This window comes from Zingiber officinale, chromosome 5A (genome assembly GCF_018446385.1).
Source record: "Zingiber officinale cultivar Zhangliang chromosome 5A, Zo_v1.1, whole genome shotgun sequence".
NCBI lineage: Eukaryota > Viridiplantae > Streptophyta > Magnoliopsida > Zingiberales > Zingiberaceae > Zingiber > Zingiber officinale.
Window position 1 is genome coordinate 62,479,190 of NC_055994.1, and position 7,545 is coordinate 62,486,734.

Genomic DNA, 7,545 nt, shown 5'->3' on the forward strand with positions numbered 1-7,545 from the left:
ACCTTGTTGAATGTACTAGTCCGGTAAACATAAGTCTGTGTGCTGAATTTTATAACAACCTAGTGAAAGTAGACGACCTTACCTATACTACTAGAGCAGCGGGTACTGATATCACGCTATCCCCTACGACGCTCCAGGAGTTTTTAGGGTTACGCCCATCCACTTGTTCCTTTTTGTGCTATCCTCCCAGGGATCTACCATTCGAAGATCCCTACTCACATATCACTCTTGATACGATTTATTCGTATTTTTTTGGGGGAGAGCGAGATCCCACTGTGACCCAGTTTAGGTAGGTAGAACTTCGAGTCCAGGACTACGCTCTTTATAGGGTCTTAGTCTTCTGCATTTTACCACTGACTACATTGGACATCGCTGTGATGCGCCCATTCCATTCATTTTTACTCTATGCCCTGAGTCACAGGTTAGATATTGACATCAGCCTACATATCTTCTCCACTATTATCTACTCTGCTGGATATGTGACTAATAGACGAGTCCACATGCCTTTCTGTCACATTCTGACAGCATATATGTCCTCGTTGGACATTGATGTCACTAGAGGAGACATTCGCTATATGACTGAGTTTGACATCATAGCAGCTAGGAACTTCTCTCTAGCTAGTATCCACATAGATGAGGGCGACGGTACTATGTCTTGGCGGAGGGGGGTACGACACCAGCACGATCCAGAAGCACAGGGGGAGGCCGAGCAGGATGAGTTCATGCTTGCACTATTTCCGGAGGAGGTCGTTCCACCTCCACCACCAGCTCGAGCACCACGTCACGCACCACGCACTCTAGCTGACCGCATGACCGAACTAGAGAGAGCCATGGCGAGTCTCCAGCAGGAGAACTCTGACTTTCAGCATGACATGCGGCGAGAGGTCTCCGAGTTACGAGCTGACGGGCAGACCCCAAACACTGAGCTGATGACACTACTCCGTTCCTTAGGATCTGGACCACCCCCTTCCTCATCTCAGTAGCTCTAGTTATGACACTTCAGTTATCTACATCACTTGTAGAATACTTTTTGATCTATCTAGTGTTCTTTCTGATATGGATTGATTATGTTCGATCTTAATAGACTAGGAGTTTCAAATTTCAAAAATATTTTTCAAGAATGGTTATTCTCAAATTAAACTTTCCTATTTTTAGATTTTTAAATATATTTTTAGCCTTAGACTAGTTGAAAATCCTTAGAAAGCATGTACCTATAGGACTAGTTTTGAGCATCTCACCAAAACTCTAGGCTTACCTTGCTTGTCATTGACGAACATAGAAAGGGGTGAGATGTATAGGCCACTTGCCTAAGACTTAATATGCTTATTTCAGTGCATCGATATAAGTCTGGGCGTTAAATACAAAATATATATTAATCAAGTTAAGGTTGAACTTAACTGGACTAACCAAGTGCTATCTTCTGATAAGTCAGTCAGTAACAAACTAGTTAGACATTTGAGTTAATGTCAGGTTCAGGGGGAGAAATAAAACTACTTCAGTATTTCAAATTGAATTCTTAAACTTATTTTTGAAAATCAAAGTCTAAACTCAACTTGGTTAAAAATGTGCAATTTTTTTTTTTTTTTAAAAATTTGATTCTGAAAAAGAATTTTACAAAATTATTTTGAAAACTCCTTTGTTTTAAAAAATATTCTACTTTGAATATTTTTATCAAATACTTTCAACATTTTATGTTAGTGATTGAAAAATATTTTCTTAAATATTTCTTAAACTTATTTTTGAAAACTAACTCTTATAAAACTAAGTTGTTTTGGGTTTTACTTTTTGTTAACAATTTGATTTTGAAAATTATATCTAACTTAGTTTAGAAAATTGAATTTTTTTTTAAAAAAAAATCACTTAATTTTGACAATTCGATTTGAAAGTTAAAATTTTACAAAAATTAGTGTTAAAAATTGTTTTGTTACTGAAAATTGTGGAAATTAGATTTTTTTTTTTTTCAAACTAAGCTTCTAAAAATCAGTTTCCTTAATTTTAAAACTATACTTAAAAAATTAGTTATTTTTCAAAGTTACTAAGTTATAAATCAGTTATTTTTCAAGACTATGTTTATGCTTACTTAATCCATGCTTATTTTTGATGAATGCCAAAGGGGGAGGGTTAGGTGGTTAAGTTAGCTAAACCAATTTATTTGAAAAATACTAACTAACTTTAAAACCACATAAATGCATGTTGTTTCTTGCATATGTTTTCACTAACTTAACCAGGTTGTCATTCCATAAAAAAGGGAGAGATTGTTGGTGCGGTTAGCATTAACGATTTAACCAAGGTTTTGATGAATGACAAATCAGGTTAAGTTAGTTTGTTGTTGTCTGACACTTTGATCAAGTGTGTAGGAGAAGTCCAGACAGGTCGACGGGCTGACCGGATGTCTGGCACAAAGCCCAGCTAGGTCGACGGGCTGACCAGATAGCTGGCGAGAAGACCAAGCGGGTCGACGGGCTGACCGGACGCTTGGTGAGAAGTCCAGCTTGGTCGACGGGCTGACCGGATAGCTGGCATGAAGTCCAGACGGGTCGATGGGCTGACCGGACGTCTGGCAGGTAAGTGAGGTAAGTCACTAGAGGGGAGTGACTGCGAGGACGCGTTCCCGGGAAGGGAACATTAGGCGTTGATCCGGCTTAGATCCATTTCGGATATCTAAGTCCAGATCGTGACTAGATTCCGGTAAGTCGAGATCGTGACTAGATTCCGGTCTCAGAAAGACGGAATCTAAGTCATACTCTTTGCTATTACTTTGTTGAACTTTAATTGTGCTAACAATCTATTTTACAAGATATATATTTGCCTCAGACTAACTCTATTTTGTAGGAGAAGGAGTTCCTGGAAATAGGAGGTCCGGGCGCCCGGAGGTAAGTTTTATCCAAACTCGCGCGTCGCCACGTGGAGCTTGCTGGTTGGACCTGCCACGTCCTACCAGGGCGCTCGGAAGGGATCCGGGGCGCCCAAAGCCTCATATAAAAGGAGGGTCAGAGGGGAGCTTCAGAACAACAAATGAAAAGAAAGTCTTCTACTACTTGCTCTACTGCTCTGCGCTCCAGCGACGCTAACAATGATCCGACAATATGCTCCTTTCCTTTTCATTAATTCTTGTTGGTATTTTCCTTTTTTTGCTAGCATTCCTGTACTTTAAATTGTATTCATTTTCGAACTGCTAGTGATTGCCCAACGAAAGTACTCACGGAGTACGGGCCTTCGAGTAGGAGTCGTCACAGGCTCCGAACGAAGTAAAAAACACTATGTTCAGTTTGTCTAAGTTTTTTATTATTCCGCTGCGCTTAACTCTTATTAACGCTGTTTTTCGAATCGATATTCACCCCCCCCACCCCCTCTATCGACGTTTCACGATCCAACACTAATAAGTTTGAATGAGATTGCAGGAAAAGTCTTAAGTGTGCTTAGGGAAAAGTACTAGCTAAGGTTAGGCAGGTGGAACGTCCTAGAGGGCGTCCTAGAGGGTGGTAACCCTAGGAGAAATGTAACACCCCAAATTTCAATATTTGGAGTCCCAAAAGTCCTTATAAAAATTTAGAAATACTATAGAAATATTTTAGAGATTTTTAGAAATTTTTAGAATATTTTTATGTAATTTTTGGAGGTCGTTTGGTATTTTTACTAAACGAAAGAAGTTTCAGCAAAAATGTGGTCCAAGCCGAGATTCGAACTGGAGACCTCCGATTAAGCAGAACCTTAAGCAAATTCGGCTAACCAACTATTCCACCAGTGGTTTGTGAACATATATGGAACAAAATATATATAAGCTCTATTTGAAACAGAAATAACTTAGGTTTAAAAAGGTTGCAGAAAATTTCCTGATGCCAAGGCTTGACCCGGCAACCTACGGCCGCAGCAAATGCTTTAAGTGGAGCGGCTGACCAAGTGTCCCAGCAAGCATTGCTGATTAATAAGGGAATGAAATTTATTTAAGTAATAGTTAATAGGAAACGGAATAGGAAATAAATTGGAATAAAAAGGGGGTTTCGGCGGGATTCGAACCCGCGACTCCAACCATGAACCAAACACAGCCAACCAACTGGGCTACGCGTGAGTTGTTAACCAAGTATGAAGCGAGATGTATTTAAGTTATAGTAAGGAGCAGAAATAAAACCTAGGTTATAAAGGGTTAATTTCTTATTCCTGAAACCAAAACATTTCCTCATTTCTTCTCGGGCGGAAACAGAGCCGAATCTAGGGCTCATCTTCGGCGGCCGACGAGGACTTTTTCCGGCGAGATCTCCACACCTTCGTGATCCCCTCGTCGAGAAGAACAAGTAGATACCAAGAGATCTTTGAGGAAACAACTTCTCCGAATCCTAGCAGCCTTTTCTCTCCGGTTGCAAGTCCAAGAACAGTGAGGTGAGTTGCTACTCACCTGCAGTAGGAGTTGTTTCGAGCTTTGATTCGTTTTCATGGCTTTCGGATTCTTGTTTTCCGTGATTTTCTTCCTTATTGCTCTAAAGGTTGAAGTAGCCATAGAATCCTAGTTTTCAGATCTAAAGCTTTGGTATTCAGCTTAAGTCTTGTTGAGGTTTTGGTTAGCATAGTAAGTTTCGGATCTTGTTTCCCTTGAATTTGAAGCATGCCGTACAGCAGTGATTTCCGTTTAGTTTGTTGCCTTGGCACATAACAAGAAGAACAATCATGCTTTGGTTCCTTGTAGGTTCTAGTGTATCATCATATCCACGTATCAACTTTAGATAGCAGCAGAATTATTTTTGGTAAATGGCAATTTTTTAGCAAGCCTATATGCAGAAATTCATTGGTAGTATGCAGATTATCTTGTGAGCAAATTTTGGATCGGATTCAAGGTGGTTTATGTTCCTTAGTGATGCTTTCAGATTTTGGAACAAATTGTTTTATTTGTTTATGTTCCTTAGTAGACTTATTCATTTGTAGCTTAATTAGACATGCCAATTTGATTTCCTTTATAGCTTACTGGACCAACATGTGTTTATTAAGCATTTAAGTTTCAGTTTTGATGTATATACATATATATGCACATTGAGTATTATGAGTTAGTTTAATCTGTTGGTTTCCTTAATGGTAGATTAATGGATTTATTTAGAGCAGTGTACAGGATTGATTGTACTTAATTCCTTGGGTATCTAAAGCAAGCTATTAATTCTGTATCTTTTGGAAATGAATAAGTTGATTAGATGTTAACAGCATTGTGAATTTAGTTTATATAGATATACATGAGTAGATCTTTTAGTACCCATTTGCTATTGATTTCGGGTTCTTTTCTTTTGCTGTTTTCAAGCATGAGCAGTTTTAGTTTTCATTGTTGTTTAGTATTTCCTGATGAAGCATGATATTCTGTTAATTCCATGCAGCAACGATTCCTTTATTTTCTAGATTCTATTGCATGCCTAGTAGTTGAATTGGTTTTACTTTCACAGCATGCTTAAGTTGTTATAGTTTCCTATTTGCTATTGGAATAACATGAGCAGTTCTATTTTTATAGCATGCAGATTTTTATAAGTAAAGTATGCAGATTTTTGTTAAGCTTTGCATGCAGATTTATGTTAAGCTTTGTATACAGATGTTCAGTACGCAGGGTGTGTTCTAGTGCACACCAAGTGCTTGATAAAATGCTTAGCTCAATATAATGCTACAGTAGGCATTTTAATAGCTCAGTTAATACAGTAGAAGCATTTAAAATAACTTATTTAGTCTTGCTTCAGCTTATATGGGACTACGGTCCAATGGGTGGGCTCCCACAGTCGCCTCTAGGTTCAGATAACCTAGTTCTAGGTTCAGATAACCTAGTTAAAGCAAGGTAAGAAAATTTATTATGAAATCAGTATTTTATTTTCAGCAGTGGCACTGTACTGCATTAGATATCCATTGGGTTGGGCTCCCACAGTCGTCCCTAGGTTTAGATAACGTAGTAAACCCTACTAGACTCGGAACTTGCAATCCCGGGTTTAGTTAGGGATGCGCACACAGCAAGTACAGTTGCCGGGCCCATCAGCAGCATGATTACTATTTTGATCTATTATGTAAATAGTTTTCAAAACTTCACAAATTAGTTATGTGAATACAAGTTAAACTCAGTTTAGCATTAATTAGTTCAGCTAATGTATCAGTTCAGTTTCCTATTGATACACATGATAGTTCTATGATTAGCTGTACATGTTTAGTATTTCAGTTAGCATGATTCCTTTGCTATTTATGAGCATGATTAGCTATACATGTTTAGTATTTCAGTTAGCATGATTCCTTTGCTATTTATGAGCATGAGTAGCTATACATGTTAGCTTTTCAGTTAGTTGATTTCTTTGCTATTTATGAGCATGAGTAGCTTTACATGTTAGTATTCAGTTTTAGCATGTTTTTATTTATATACATGCATATCGAGTTTTTGTGAGTAGGATAGCGCTCACTAAGCTTTTAGCTTATAGATACTATTTTCCTCCTACTGCAGATAAAGGAAAAGCTAAAGTATAAGAAGAAGGCGACAAGGAGATGCTGTGACGGTGTGTGATGTGTGGACTATGGAGATCCTTGAGACTTAGCTAAAGAACTCACTTAGTTTAAGAATTTGTTTAGATTAATTTCTTATTAAGTTGATAAGAAAATTTTGTAGTAGGAAGTTATGTTTCCGCTTTTCATTACTTACATGATTTGATTTATTAAACTGCGTGGTTGTGAAAATATATGTTCCAGCCGCCTGTGGCTGAGTATACTCTGTATGTATTTACGGATATGGTCACCGGTACAGGGGAGACTCTGCCGAAATTTTTTCGGTAGAGATTCCTCGTGGTTTCGATCACACCAGTTAAGTAGAGTTAGCAGTTAAGTAGCGTCTACCTCTAGAGAGTGGTAGTAGTAAAGAAGGTGGGTCGCTACAAGAAAAGTCTTGGCGGGTCGAGAGATTCGAGCAAAATCCTAGAGTTGATGACTCTAGGTTTAAATTTTGGTGTCACGAACCGTGAGGAAGTCTGGGCGGGTCATGGAACGGACGTCCAGCATGAAGACCAAAAGCTTCGAATGCTGAGCAAAAGTCTAGTTGGTCTAGAGGATGAATCTGCCAATAGGTAACTTCTCCTAAGAGGAGTAGGTGAGGACATGTTCCCCGAAGAGGGAACATTAGGAGTCTGTTTGACCTAGAGTTTCAATGAAACTCAAAGTCAGAACCAGATAGTCAGAAGCAATCAAATTTAAGTTTATATATATTATTTTATATCAAGACTAACTTTATTTTACAGAAAATAAGGGGCTAGAAAAAGCTGGTTTGGGTGTCCCGATTTGGTCCGGGCACCTGGAGTCAGTCGAGGCACCCGTAACTCAAAAGTTATCGCTAAGTTGATGTGGCGCATGTAGAGTGGCTGAGCCACGTGGTCCAGACACCCAGAGGGGTTCCGGGCGTCCGGAAGAGCCTATAAAAGCTGCTTCGACTAGGAGCTTCAGAACAACAGAACGAACGACTTTTGCTTCTTTGAGCTATTCAGAAAATGCTTTCACGATACTCGAAAGCTTCAACGACGATTCTTCTAGAGATTTCCTCATACAAAGTTGTCG